We start from the raw sequence: 16405 nt of genomic DNA, 5'->3' as shown, positions 1-16405 counted from the left end.
TGATCCTAGAGAAGCTAAATAAGAAGACGATCCTGATGAAGATTATTTAGCTATCCGCCAGGAGGTAGGAAATAGTCAAGAATCCCAGGTAACCTTGGGTGCATGGGGGGGGTGGGAGGGTTGTTGGAAGGGGAGAGGGTTAGAGAGAAGGGAGTAGGGGAGGAATGGAGAAAGCTCGGTTGACCGGGATGGAGGGAAGGGAGGAAGGATGAATAAGGGATCAGGGAAGAATATATTTCAACTAAGGGAGTCATTTTAGGGTTTATAGGAAACTTGATTATATATGGGATCCCAGGTCCAAGGAGACATCCCCAGATTGTTCTCTGGACAGAGGAGAGGGTGGCTGAACCGGCCTTGGCCCATAACCATACTGATGAATATTTTGCTTATCACCATAGATCCTTCATCTGGCGATGGATGGCGATACAGACGGAGATTCACATTGGAGCACCGGCCTGAGCCCCCCAGGATCCAAATGAGGAGCAGAAGGAGGAAGAAAATGACGAAGGACTGCGAGGGATGCTATCACCCACTGATACAAGGGGTCGGATCTAATGAGAGTTTACCAAGGGCAGTTGGACTGCGACTGAACGAGCACGTGATCCAACCAGATTCTCTGAATGTGGCCGGATTCTCTGAATGTGGCTGGCCCGGAGTCTTTCTGAGAAGCCATGGACAATGACACTGGGACTAGTTTCCTCTGCATATACTGGATTTTTGGGATCCAGTCGGTTTGGATACTCACCTTCCTGGACCTGGAGGGAGGGGGGACGAACTTGAACTTCCCACAGGGCTGGAAACCCTGACTGCCCTTAGGGGCAAAGATGGAGGAGGAGCGGGAGGGGGGGAGTGGGAGGGTGTTGGGAAGAGGGGCGTAAATGGAAACTTTTATAATTTAATAAAATTACTGTCAAAAAAAAAAGAATTCTCAGCTCCTTCTCCAGCACCATGTCTGACTACATGATGCCATGTTCCACCATGATGATAATGGACCTCTGAAACTGTAAGCCAATTAAATGTTTTTCTTTACAAAAGTTTCCATGGTTGTGATGTCTCTTCATATAGAGACCCTAACAAAGACACTATTCCAGTAGCTACTAATTGTGAATAAATTCTTACTTAGTTATGACATTTTGTGCCACTTACCCTATTCAAGGCAATACTGTGTCTGGCTTGAATTTATGGAGATGGGTGTTGTGCATGCTGCCATAGCCTCTGTGCTTCTGGCATGCTGGGTCTGGAAAATGTTCTTTCCTTGAAAAACCTTCTGAAAATCTATTAAAAAAACAGTTTTTTAAGCTTCATAATTCTGTTACTGAGAAGGTTTTTAGGATCACTCAATTCCAAGAATTGTTTGAATGTGCCTTAGAGATCTTATTGTTGCATCTTTGTTTTTTTAGATGTATTTATTTTTATTTTATCTATATGAGTGTTTTATCTTCCATAATTCTGTGAATGCAGTTCTCATATGGGCCAGAAGAGGACATTGGATACTCTAGAACTAGAGATACAGAAGGTTTTTAGTTCCCCACCACCACCACTATGGGTGCTGGGAATCAAATGTGAGTCCTCTGGAAGACAACAATGGCTCTCCTGACCACTGAGCCATTTCTCTAGCCCCTTTTTGGTGGGGGACAATTCTGTATTCTGTCAATTACATTTTAAATAAATGCTTATTGGCCAGTAGCCAGGCAGAAAGTATAGGCGAAACAACCAGATAGGAAGTAGAGGCGGGGCAATGAGAACAGGAGTATTCTGGGAAGAAGGAAGCATCCTTCACAGTCCTGTCCAGAAACCAAAGAAGCAGGATGTTACCTGCTCCACTGAAAAAGGTACTGAGTCATGTGGCTAACATATACTAGAATAATGGGTTAATATCAGTTACAAGTTAATAAGAAATCTGAGCTAATGGGCCAATCAGTTTATAACTTATGTAGACCTCTGTGTGATTTTCTTTGGGACTTGCTGGCTCTGGAAACTGAGTAGGACAGAAACCCTAACAAGCAGACCCTCATGTTATACCTTTTAGAGATAATAGCAAAACCCATTTTACAGGTATATATCACAGTCTCTGAGTGATTGATATGTTTAAAACAGATGACTATGATGCTATAACAGTGCAACATGGGTCTTAAAAAAATTACCGTTTCTGCCTGAATTTCTAAATTGAGACCAGATCCCTCCCAGGAAAAAGGTCTCAGGACTCTGATAACTTATTTTACAAGTAACCTTTGTTACTATGACCTTTCTTATAAGAAAGGAATGAGTCAAGCCATGGTGGAGCACACCTTTAATGCCAGCACTTGGGAGGCAGAGGCAGGCAGATCTCAGTGAGTTCAAAGCCAGCCTAGTCTACAGAGTTTTTTTTCAGGACAAGCTCCAAAACTGCAGAGAAACCCTGTCTTGAAAAATTGAAAAAAAATAAGAAAGGAAGAAAGAAAGAAAAAAAGAAAGAAAGAAAGAACAAAAAAAGAAAGGAGAGAAAATAAAAACCTTTTCTCTCCCTAATTTTGACCCAGACTAACTGTTTTCTCTAACGAGTGTTAGAGAAGTCCAGTGTTTAGGTAAATTGATGGACATGAGCCTGAGATTCTGGATATGGGTGCAGGAGACTTAGGAGAAAGGGCCTGAACTATCCTTATGGTTGAAATATTGAAAATTCCAGGCAGCTGTGATGGACACAGCACATGTCATTATAAGAGAAGCCATACCTGTTTATGAATGTACCTCAGTGGTAAAGGAAAGAACTTTGATACTCATTTGAAACATCCACCATGAATATTTTTTTGAGTTTCAAATTTATTTGGAAAATTCCTGATAAACTCTTGCCAATTTGGGGTTTTTGTTGCTGTTGTTTGTGTTTTTCACTCCATCTTCTGAAGAAGTTTGAGAGAGAGGTGGGCAGGATGTACCAACACCATTGCCACCCACTAGACTCTGTTCCCAAAAGACAGACTCAGCCACACACCCCTACTTACCCCATCATCCCGCCCTTGGTCAACATTCCCCGCAACATCGATAGCCCCTGTAGGCTCAAACACCACCTAAACCAATTGGAAGAACAGATGTGTAAACACTAGTGTAAAAATACATTCAAAAATATAAAGGGCAGTATGGCACAACTGTAATCCAGTGGTCATGAACAACAAGCGATACCTAAGCATCCCAAATCACATAAAGCAAAAGAAAATGAGCTTAAAAACAACTTTAAGAATATGATATAGGCCTTTAAAGATGAAATGAAAAGTTCCCTTAAGGAAATTTTTAAAAAGACAAACAAAAAATAGAAAAAATCAATAAGTCCCTTAAAGAAAACCAAGAATGCCAAGAGAAAAGAAAAACAGGTGAAAGAAACAGTTCAAGACCTGAAAATTGAAAGAGATGCAATAAAGAAAGCACAAACCAAAGGAATTCAGCAAATGGAAAATCTGGGTAAACAAACAGAAACTTCAGGTGCAAGCATTTCCAGCAGAATATAAGATATAGAAGAGAGACTCTTGGGTGTTGAAGATACAATAAAGGAAATAGATTCATCAGTCAAAGAAAATGTTATATCTAAAACATAGTTAACATAAAGCATCCAGGAAATCCATGACACCCTAAAAAGACCAAACCTAAGAATAGTAAGACTAGAAGAAGAAAAAGAATTCCAGCTCAAAGGCACAGAGAATATAGTCAACAAAATCATAGAAGAAAATTTTCCCAACCTAAAGAAGGACATGCCTCTAAAAATATAAGAAGGTTACAAAACACCAAATGGACTGGACAAGAGAAACAAAAGACCCCTTGCCATATAATAAATAAACCACTAAATATATGGAATAAAGAAAGAATATTAAGAGGTGTAAAGGAAAAAGACTAAAGTAGCATAGTAAAGGAGACCCATCAGAATAACACCTGACTTCTCAATAGAAACAATAGAATTCAGAAGGTCCTGGACAGGTATTATGCAGAAACTAAGAGGCCACAGAGAAAGTTCCAGACTACTATGCCCAACAAAACTTTCAATTGCTGTAGATGGGGAAAACAAGATATTTCATGACAAAATCAGACTTAAACAATACCTATCCACAAATCCATACAGAAAGTACTAGAAAAAAAATTCCAACCCAAGGAAGTTAGTCGGACCCAAAGAAACACAGATAAATAATCTCATACCAGCAAAACCCAAAGAAAGGAAATAAACACACACTATGAACAACAACACCAAAACCAAAAATAACAGGAATTAACAATCACTGGCCATTATATCCTTAATACCAATGGACTCAATTCACCTATAGAAAGACATGGGCTAACAGAATGGAGATGAAAAGAGGGTCCATCTGTCTGCTCAGTATAAGAAACACACCCCAACTTCAAAGATAGGAATTACCTCAGAGTAAATGGTTAGGGAAAGATATTCCAATCAAATGGACCTAAGAAACAAGCTGGTATAGCCATCCTAATATGTGACAAAATAGACTTCAAACTAAAAATCAATAAAAAGAAATGGAGAAGGACATTTCATATTTATCACAGGAAAATTTCAGCAAGATAAAGTCTCATTTCTGAACATCTAGGTCCCAAATACAAGGGTACCCACATTTGTAAAAGAAACATTAAGAAAGCTTAAATCACACATCAAACCCCACACACTAATAGTTAGAGACTTCAACACCCCACTCCCACTACTGAACAGGTATAGGTATGCCAGACAGAAAATTAACAGAGAATTAAGGGAACTGACAGATGTTATGACTCAAATGGACTTAACAGATATCTACAGAACATTTTACCCCAAAACAAAAGAATACACCTTCCTCTCAGCACCTCATGGAACATTATCTAAAATTGACCACATACTCAATCACAAAGTGAATCTCAACAGGTACAAAAAAATGGAATATACTCTGTATCTGATAGGTTAAAGTTAGAATTCAACAGCACAAACTAAGAAAGACTACAAACTCATGAAAACTAAACAACTCTCAACTAAATTACCACTGAGTTAAGAAAGAAATAAAGAAAGAATTAAAGACATCCTAGAATTTAATTAATATAAATGTCTGACATACCTAAACTTATGGGGCACTATTAAAGCAGTGCTAAGAGGAAAGTTCATAGCACTAAGTGCCTACATAACAAATATGAAAAAAATCTCACACTAGCAACTTAACAACACAACCAAAAGCTCTAGAACAAAAAGAAGCAAATTCACCCAGGATGAGTAGATGACAGATAATAAACTGAGGACTGAAATGAATAAAACAGAAAAAAAGAGAGAAAAAATCAATGAAACAAAGAGTTGGTTCTTTTAGAAAACCAAACCTTTATCCAAACTAACCAAAGGCAGCAGAATATCTGAATTAACAAAACCAGAAATGAAAAGGGAGCTATAACAACAGACACTGAAGAAATCCTGAGAATCATTAGTTCATACTTCAAAAACCTGTACGCATACTTCAAAAACCTGTATGCAAAAACTGGAAAATCTAATAGAGAGATATTTTTTTCTGGGTAGGTACCATATGTGAAAATGAAATCAAGACCAAATAAATATTTTAAATATGCCTATAACCCCCAAGGAAGTAGAAACGGTCTTTAAGGGGTTGGAGAGATGGCTCAGAGGTTAACAGCATTGCCTGCTCTTACAAAGATCCTGAATTCAATTCCCAGCAAGCACATGGTGGCTCACAATCATCTGTAATGAGGTCCAGTGCCCTCTTTTGGCCTTCAGGCATATACATAGACAGAATATTATATACAAAATAAATGAATAATTTTTTTAAAAAAGAAATGGTCTTTAAAATTTCCTAATTAAAAAAAAAACTCAGGGTCAGACTGTTTCAGTGAAGAATTCTACCAGAATTTCTCAGAAAAGTTAATACCAAATACTTCTCAATTGTTCTACACAATAGAAACAGAACATTGATAAATTTTTTTATGAGGTGACAGTTACACTGATACTCAGATCACACAAAGATCTAAAAAAGAAAGAGAATTACAGACCTATTTCCCTCATGAGCATTATTGCAAAAATACACAATAAAATATTGGCAAATGTTAGTGTCCACAAAAAGTTCCATGAAAGCCCACCAGTCATATATGCAATCAGCAAGGGCATTTTTAGTATGACCAACATAATTAGTTCTAACCATTTGGCAATGTGGTAAATGGCAATGGCCAGAGGGGCTCACATGCCCCATTTTTAAGCAAGGTTAGGAGAATTCCAGGGAAGAGAGTTTAGTCTGGCTTCTGATTGGTGGGTATCTCTAGTGGCTAGGGATTTTCTAGCAGCAGGGTAGGGAAACGCTATCTTTACCTAGCAAGAGGATATGGTTGTCTGTTGAGCTAACAGAAGGCTGTGGGGTGCCTGCTGGTTGCTTGCACCTGAGTTGTGGTTTTGACAAAAACTGCCTGCTCAGCTTTAGCCAGTTTCAATGAACAAAACTAATGCCTGGTCTCTGGGAAGACTACTAGCCTAGATCTATTCTAAGATAATATCTTTCCTTTCCATTAAAATTCTGGTGGGGGAAATTCTGGAAGGCAATATGACTAGAAAGCAATTAAGATTTGAATCCACTAATCCATATGTGCTTCCTGTAATTTCTCTTCAAGCACAGATAATTCTGTCTCTGTGTCGAATCCCTGGAACTATTTAAGTCTTTGTCATCATCTAAGGTTTTTTTTAAATGAGTTATTAGACCAAGATTTACCCCAACAGCAGATCATAGACTGGAAATGTCTCTGAGTCCAGAATTGGTCTCTCCTAATTTGCACCTTTTGCATTCTAATTTTCTATAAACCTATTTTATAACCTAGGTGATTGACAGAATCTACTCTTTGTATTTTTTTCAGGAGCAAATTGTAATCCCCATTTAGGAAAAACTTTCTTTACATTTTCAAACATTCTTTCTAAAGTTTTTATGTTTGAATCGGATAGCAAAATGTGATCAATGTAATGGTAAATTATAGATTTGGGAAATTGTTTATGAATTATTTTTTATGACTGACTTACCAAGTATTGGCACAGGGTGGGGATATTGAGCATTCCCTATAGGTGGATGGTACATTGATATTTCCTAGTAGGTTGAGAATTATTATAAGCAGGCATGATACTATGAAGGCAAATATTCTCTGTCCTTTTCTAGTAAAAGTATAGTGAAAATATCTTTTAAATCAATAACTTTAAAAGGCCATAATATAGGTAATAGGGAAGGCAAAGGAATTTCAAATTTTAGAGGGCCCATAAGTTGACTTACCTTGTTGACAGCTCTTAGATCTGTCCTCATTCTTCATTTTCCAGGTTTTTTTAACATCAAATCTAAAAGAATTAGAAGCATTGGTTGATTCTTCAATAGGGTGAGCAAATAGCTGTTCCTGTACCAGCTATTTCTCTTCTGTTAAAGGTCATTGTTTAACCCATATTGGTTTCTCAGTGAACAACGTTAAATGTAGGGCCATTGGTACCTCTAAAAGTTTGCTAATTGCTTTGTTTACTTGTACAGTCTGAATGGCTGGTGACCTTTGTTTATAGTACCTTATAATAGGTTTCTGGGACAACAGGAAGATTAACCTGGGTATTCATTGCTACAGCAGGTCACAACCCAATAAATTCACTGCAATAAAAGCCACATGTGGCTTCAGTCTTTCTCCACGTCCTTCTAATCCTATGCACTCAACCCATATCATACTTTGTTTCACTTGAGATAAGTTACCAATTCCTAAGAATTGAACATCTGCCACTTGAAGAGGCCAATTCAGATGGCAAGATTCTGGAGTAATGATAGTCACATCAGCACCTCTGTCCAGTAATCCTTCGATTACAATATTATATATGTGCGCTCTTAGCTTTGGTCTTTTATCATTTATAGAAGTCTTCCAAAACATACTTTTCCTATTTTCTACTGGAATTTGTGATTCATCCTCCATGTTTATTTCATCATCCAGAACAGTATAGTTTTTTACAGCAGGCAATGGATTTTTAAAATTTTCCTGTTGAGACATGTTCTCCACAGTGACTGAGAATGACTGGACCACGTTTAACGTAGGGTCCCATGAGAGGCTCCCCAAAGAGTTCCCAAATGGTATCAGGTTGCCTTGTTTGTCTTTTGTTGATCTACATTCATTGCCCCAAATCTGGCTTTTGCCACATCTTCTACATAACCCAGAAGATTGATATATTCTATTTTTGTCATTCCCAAAGAAGAAGACATTTTCTCTAGGGATTCCTTGTTCTCATTTCATTATCAGATGTCCTATTATACCACAATTAAAATCTTTGACATTTTCATGTCTCATCATACTTTTGGAAATTGGTCTCTTACCCAAGCCACAGTATTATTGTAAAATGTCTCAACTTTCTTTGGAAGTAGGATCCATTCATCCATTGGTGCTCATCTAACCTTTAAAGGTCCAAGTATCTTTTTGCATTCTAAGTTGGCATTTTCAAAAGCCATTGATTCAATAAATATTCATCTAGCTTCTGGGTCTGTTACTGATATTTGTATAGCCTTAGTTAATCTTTGTAAAAAGTCACTAAAGAATTTTCTTTTGACTTGTTTAATGCTAGTATAGGATTCAATCTTTTACCTAGTTTTTGAATCCTGTCCCAATCATTTAAGGCTGTTGTATGGCATATGAACAAGATGTATTCATCATAAAGAACTTGATCCTGTCGATCAGCATGAGTGCCCTTGCCAAGAATTTGATCTTGGAAAGCCTAAAATCCTTTTGCTCTTCCTTCTTGTTCCAAAATTTTTGCATCTTCTTATGAGTATCATTTCCACAGTATTGTGGCCTATCTTCCAGGACTACTGAAACTAATTGAAGCCACTCATGTGGCATAGTCTTATTGTTTAAAGCCCACATTGTCACCATCTCCCTAACAAATGGTAAAAGAAAGCCATAAGATACTACTGCTTACTTAATCTCCTTTAGATTGTTCATAGCTATAGTTTGACTTTTACATTCTCTGAATTCTTTTGGGTATTTAGTACCAGATGGGTTTATCAGAGGAGATTACAGGGTAGGTAGCTAGAAACCTTGGTAAGTCATCTCTGACTCTGATACATACTGGAATGGTTAAATCCTGTCCTTGTACCTCCACCCCTTGCTTATCTATTCTTATAATTTCCTCAATCATTTCCAATCTTTTTACCACTGTCTTTTGTATAGCCTAAATCTTTTGACCTGTAAATATTTCTAATGATTTCATCTACTCACATAACCTTTGATCATCATTCTGCATATAATTTCAAGGTATTAAACTTTTCCATTAATAATAACTTCTCATCCTTGGATATTATTTGGATGGTGTGTAGAATGCTTTCCTGGAGCAATATTCTATCTGCTAACTTATCATAAATTTTTAGCAGATTTTGGCTGTCAATTTCAACAGTATGAATTCTTTCAGATTATTTTTCAGTACCCTTTGACATGGATTGAATTTTGTCTGTCAAGTTAATATGGTGCCTGGGAGGCAGAGACATATTGACCTCTGTGACTTCAAGGGGTAGAGGTAGATTGATCTCTGTGACCTCAAGGTGTGGTAGTACACGCCTATAATCCCAATGCCTGGGAGGCAGAGACAGATCTCTGTGAGTTCAAGGTGTGGTAGCACATGTCATTAATCCCAGCACTGGGGAGGTAGAGACAGGCAGATTTCTGTGAGGTCAAGGACAGCCTTGTCTACAGTGTTATTCCAGGACAAAGATATATACAGAGAGCCTGTCTCAAAAAGCCAAAAGTTAAAAGTAAAAACAAAAGAAATAGAGGTTGAAATAAAGCTGCATAAAGATGGAAAATAAACAGAGAATCTTGATACTATATGCTATTATTCTCTCTTTGAATTGTTTAAATGCTGAGGAAGGAGCAACAGTTGCTAAAAAATATTTGCTTATAAATGCTACAGAATTAATCCAAGATAGGCATTTTGAAAATATCTTGGCTTCAAAATTGAAGTCAAAAGGTATGCTACTTTGGAGAAGAGATTTTGCTTTTGTTTCCACAGAAAATGAGAGGCTGTGGATTTATTCAGAGTTAAGAAAATGATCTTTGACCAAGGGAGGCCACCTGAGAAATCTCTGACAGGAACAGATAGCCCAGATGACAGAGTTCTACATCCAGAACAGATTCAAAACTGCTGCCTGAGATGATCAAGACTCACAGGATACTCCAGTCAGGACTTGATTATAACTCTAAATTTTCTTTAGGTCCCCATAAGATTATCAGCGACCCCAACCAGCAGGAAGTAGCCTGAAATACTATGCCCACATTCCCAACAAATGGACTATGGGTATTTTTCTTTGTTTAAAAAAAAAGAGGGAAATGGTGTGGAAGAATTATCTGTATTCTGTCAATCATGTATTTTAATAAAATGCTGATTAGCCAGGCAGGAAGTATAGGCAGAAAAACCAGACAGGAAGTAGAGGTGATGCATTGAGAACAGGAGAATTCTGGGAAGCAGAAGCTTCCTCAGTCATTCCTGTGCAGACCACCGAAGAGGCAGCATGTGAAGCTGACAGCTGGAAAAGGTACCAAGCCACATGGCTAACATAGATCAGAATAATGGGTTAATATAAGTTACAAAGGCTAATAAGAAGCCTGACCTAATGTGCCAATCAGCTTTATAACTTGTAGAGATCTCTGTGTGATTGATTTTCTTTGGGCTTGCCAGCTGTGGGGTACTGGGCGGGACAGAAACCCCAACAAGCCGACCTTCATGTTACATTAATATTATCCTTTTTAATAATATCAATTTTTTCAACTAATTTTTGAATTTTGATGATATAAATCTTGTCCTCTAGCTGTTCATTATTACTCTGTAAAGACTGTATCATTTCTAAAAGTGCCTCATTCTTGGCTCTCTTAGCAAACCATTTTTTGTAAGGTTATAATATAAAAAATGTTAAGTCCCGAGTGCTGGCTCCACTCTGCTAAGCTCTCCTGCCTGCCATCCCAGCTTCCACCCAGCTTCCACCCTGCAAAGGGCCATCAGAAGGGTGAGTTTGCTACTGGCCTGTGGCGGCAGGAGCCTGGCGAGAAGGAGCTCAGACTTTCCCCAACCCCATAGACTCCCAGGTCATTCTGCAGTGCTGGCTCCACACTGCTAAGCTCTCCTGCCTGTCATTCCAGCTTCCATCCAGGTACAAATTCCTATATTTCTCCCCTCCCCCTGGGGCCATAAAATTTCCCCAGCCCAGCTGCCTTGCTTGCTGGGCCTGGGTTGTAGGTGCATCCCGGAAGGAGGGAGTGACTGTGCTTCAATAGCTTGCCTGAGGAAAGGTGGGCATTCTGTCAGTGAAGTCCCTGCCCAACAAGGGAACCTGACCTGGTACCAGAAGATCCAATAGAGAGCATTTGAAGGAAGAGATGGGCAGACGCCAAGGCAAGACCTCGTACAACAAAATGAAAAGCAGCATGAAAACAACAGATCCCAACGACCCTACAATAGAAGGACTTGAACAACTTAATCCAGAAGAAGTGGAAAAAAGTGCCATTATGAAAGCAATAGAGTACCTTAAACAGGATATGAATAACTCCCTTAAAAAATTGGATGAGAAGTATAACAAAAAGTTTGAAGAAATAAGTAAATCCGTGAATGATACCCTGAGAAACCAAGAAAAAACAATCAATCAAACAGGAAAAAGAAACAGTTCAAGAATTGAAAACTGAAATGAAGGCAATGAAGAAAACACAAACCGAGAACCAGCTGGATGTGGAAAACCTAGGTAAATGAACAGAGACTACAGAATCAAGCATAACCAATAGAATACAAGAGATAGAAGAACGAATTTCAGATTCTGAAGATACCACAGAGAAAATAAACGCTCTGGTCAAAGAAAATGGAAAATCCAACAAATTCTCTTCAGAAAACATTCAGGAAATCTGGGACACAATAAAAAAACCAAATCTAAGAAAAATAGGGATTGAAGAAGGAGAAAAACTGCAGATCAAAGGCCCAGAAAATATATTCAACAAAATTGTAGAAGAAAACTTTCCCAATCTAAAGAACGATATTCCTATGAAGGTTCAAGAAGCATACAGAACACCGAATAGACTGGATCAAAAAAAAAATCCTCTTGTCATATAATAATCAAAACACAAAACATACAGATTAAAGAAAGAATATTAAAAGCTGCAAAGGAAAAAGGTCAAGAAACTTATAAAGGTAAGCCTATCAGGCTTACACCGGACTTCTCTATGGAAACCATGAAAGCCAGAAGATCATGTACTGCAGAAACTAAGAGACCATGGATGCAAACCTAGACTACTATACCCAACCAAGCTATCGATCACTATCAACGAAGAAAACAAAATATTCCAGGATAAAAATAAATTTAAACAATTCGTAGCCACAAATCCAGCCTTACAGAAAGTAATAGAAGGAAAATTGCAACCCAAGGAATCCAACAATACCATCACTGCCTACAATAACCCAGACATCTAGCGACCCTTCACAACCACAACTCAAAGAAGAGAAACACACAAAAAAATAATTACCGGAATCAACAACCACTGATAAACACCTTTAGTAATGTGGCAGGATACAAGATCAACTCCAAAAAATCAGTGGCCCTCATGTACACAAAGGATAAAGAAGCAGAGAGGGAAATCAGGGAAACTTCACCTTTCACGATAGCCACAAATAGCATAAAATATCTTGGGATAACTCTGACCAAGGAAGTGAAAGACCTATTTGACAAGAACTTTAAGTCATTGAAGAAAGAAATTGAGGAGGATACCAGAAAATGGAAAGATCTTCCTTGCTCTTGGATTGGGAGGATCAACATAGTAAAAATGGCAATTCTACCAAAAGCAATCTATAGATTCAATGCAATCCCCATCAAAATCCCATCAAACTTCTTCACAGACCTTGAGAGAATAATAATTAATTTTATATGGAAAAACAAAAAACCCAGGATAGCCAAAACAATCTTATATAATAACGGAACGTCTGGAGGTATAACCATCCCTGACTTCAAACTCTATTACACAGCTACAGTATTGAAAACAGCTTGGTACTGGCATAAGAACAGAGAAGTTGACCTATAGAATCGATTGAAGACCCAGATATTAACCCACAAACCTACGAACATTTGGTTTTCGAAAGGGGGCTAAAGGTATGCAATGGAAGAAGGAAAGCATCTTTAACTAATGGTACTGTCACAACTGGATGTCAACCTGTAGAAGAATGAAAGTAGATCCAAATCTATCACCATGCACAAAACTCAAGTCCAAATGGTTTAAAAACCTCAACATTAATCTGACCACTTTGAACGAGATAGAAGAGAAAGTGGGAAGTAGTCTACAAGACATAGTCACAGGAGACCACTTCCTAGGTAGAACCCCAGTAGCACAGATAATAAGAGAAACAATGAATAAATGGGACCTCCTGAAACTGAGAAGCTTCTGTAAAGCAAAGGACACCATCAGTAAGACAAAAAGGCTACCTTCCGACTGGGAGAAGATCTTCACCATTCCCTCATCAGATAAAGGCCTGATCTCCAAAATATACAAAGAACTCAAGAAACTAGACACCAATACTCTAATTAACCCAATTAAAAAATGGGGTGCTGATCTGAACAGAGAATTCTCAACAGATGAACTTCGAATGGCCAAAAGACACTTAAGGTCATGTTCAACATCCTTAGCGATCAAGGAAATGCAAATCAAAACAACTATGAGATACCATTTTACACCGGTCAGATTAGCTAAAGTCAAAAACACCAATGATAGCCTATGCTGGAGAGGATGTGGAGAGAGGGGAACACTCATCCATTGTTGGTGGGAATGCAAACTTGTGCAGCCACTGTGGAAATCAGTGTGGCGGTTTCTCAGGAAACTGGGAGTCAACCTCCCTCATGACCCAGCAATTCCACTCTTGGGAATATACCCAAGAGATGCCCTATCATACCACAAAAGCATTTGTTCAACTATGTTCATAGCAACACTATTTGTAACAGCCAGAATCTGGAAACAACCTAGGTTCCCCTCAATAGAAGAATGGTTAAAGAAGGTGTGGATCATATACACATTAGCGTTTTACTCAGCGGTAAAAAACAATGACATCTTGAATTTTGCATGCAAATGGATGGAAATAGAAAACGCTTTACTGAGTGAGGTAAGACAGACCCAAAAAGAGGAATATGGTATGTATTCACTCATAAGTGGAATCTAGCCATAATTAAAGGTCTTTTGAGCCTATTATTCGTGATCCTAGAGAAGCTAAATAAGAAGGTGCACCTGATGAAAATCATGTAGTTATCCCCCTGGAGATTGGAAATAGACAAGAGTGCCAGGTAACCTCGGGTGCATGGGGGGTGGGTGGGCGGGTGGTTGGAAGGGGAGAGGGTTATAGAGAAGGGAGTAGGGGAGTAATGGGGAAATCTCGGGGAACTGGGATGGGGTGGAGGGAGGAAGGATGGATATGGGATCAGGGAAGAATATATCTCAACTAAGGGAATCATTTTAGAATTTTCAAGAGACTTGATTATAAATGGGATCCCAGGTCCAATGAGAGATCCCCAGATTGTTCTCTGGACAGAGGAGAGGGTGCCTGAACTGGCCTTGGTCCATAACCATACTGACGAATATTTTGCTTATCACCATAGATCCTTCATCTGGCAATGGATTGAGATAGAGACAGAGAACCACATTGGAACACTGGACTTAACTCCCTAGGTCCAAACGAGAAGCAGAAGGAAAGAGAACGTGAGGAAAGAAGGCAAGACCAGAGGGAACCTTCATCCAGCGATGGATGGCGATACAGACGGAGACCCACATTGGAGCACCGGACTGAGCCCCCCAAGATCCAAATGAGGAGCAACGGAGGAAGAACATGAAAAAGGAAATCAGGACCGTGAGGGGTGCGATCACCCACTGATACAAAGGGACTGATCTAATGAGAGTTCACCAAGGCCAGTTGGACTGGGACTGAACAAGCATGTGATCCAACCAGATTCTCTGAATGCGGCCCGGATTCTCTGAATGTGGCTGGCCCGGAGTCTTTCTGAAAAGCCATTGATAATGACACTGGGACTTGTCTCCTCTGCATATACTGGATTTTGCGGATCCAGTCTGTTTGGATACTCATCTTCCTGGACCTGGAGGGAGGGGGGAGGAACTTGAACTTCTTACAGGGCAGGAAACCCTGACTGCTCTTAGGGATGGAGAGGGAGGAGGAGAGGGAGTGGGGGGAGTGGGAGGGTGTTGGGAGGAGGGGCGGAAATGGAAACTTTTATAATTTAATAAACTTTGAGAAAAAAAAAGAAAACTCAAAAAAAGTTAAGTCCTAAAATCAAATAAATGGATGCATCAAAAAATATTTTTCTTTGTTTAAATCTGATCAAGAACTCTGAATTCATGTAGTTTGAAAGAGAAATGTCCTCTATAGACTTCTGCATTTAAATACTTGTGGTGCTGTTTGGGAGGTGTAGATTATGGAGTCTAAGGAGCAAACTCATTGGAAAAGTCCCTTGTTGAATACAAGGTTTGAAGGTTTATGACCTCATTCTACTTCATGCTTTCTTTTGATTTTTGTTTATGTTTAAATGCCATAAGGCATTATCGTGCTCCAGCCATCACTCCGTTCCTTCCCTACAACAGTGGACTCTTTCCCTCTGCAATCAGGAGCTGAAACAAACACTATATTTTCTGTTTTGGTTCATGGTATTTTGTCAAGAAACAGAAAGAAACCATCTTCAACAAATAATGCTTGCATAAGGATAGTGGCATGTTAAAGAATGCCAATAGATTCATAACCATTGCCCTGCACAAAACTTAAATCCAAGTGTATCAAAGACTTCAACATAAATCCACTTGCACTGAACCTGATAGAAGAGAAAGTGCGAAATAGTCTTGAATGCATTGACACAGAAGACTACTTCCTGAATCTAACACCAATAGCACAGACATTGAGATTGACCATTAATAAATGAAATCTCCTGAAATTGAAAAAGTTTTGTAAGGCCAGGGACATTGTTAATAAAAAAAATGGCATCCTAGAAAATGGGAAAAGATCTTCACCAACCCCACATCTGATGGAGGGCTGATCTCCAAAATAAGATTAAAAACTCGAGGAACTAGACATCAAATTACCAAATAATTCAAATTTAAAAAATACCAAATAAAAATGGTATACAGATCTGAAAGAAGTATTTTCAGTAAAAAATCTTAAATGAAAAAATAAAATAAAAAAAGAAAAATCTCAAATGGTAAAAAATACTCTTAAGGAACTGTTCAACATCCTTAATCATCAGAGAAATGCAAATCAAATGACTCCGCGATACCATCTTATACCTGTCAGAATAATTAAGATCAGAAACACTGATGACAGCTTATGTTGGAGATGATGTGGAGTAAGAGGTACACTCCTCTACTGCTAATGTGAGTGCAAACTGGTACAGCCACTTTGAAAAAC

Source organism: Myodes glareolus, chromosome 26 (assembly GCF_982192425.1).
Source record: "Myodes glareolus chromosome 26, mMyoGla1.1, whole genome shotgun sequence".
Taxonomy (NCBI): Eukaryota; Metazoa; Chordata; class Mammalia; order Rodentia; family Cricetidae; genus Myodes; species Myodes glareolus.
Note: the sequence above shows the minus strand (reverse complement) of the source record.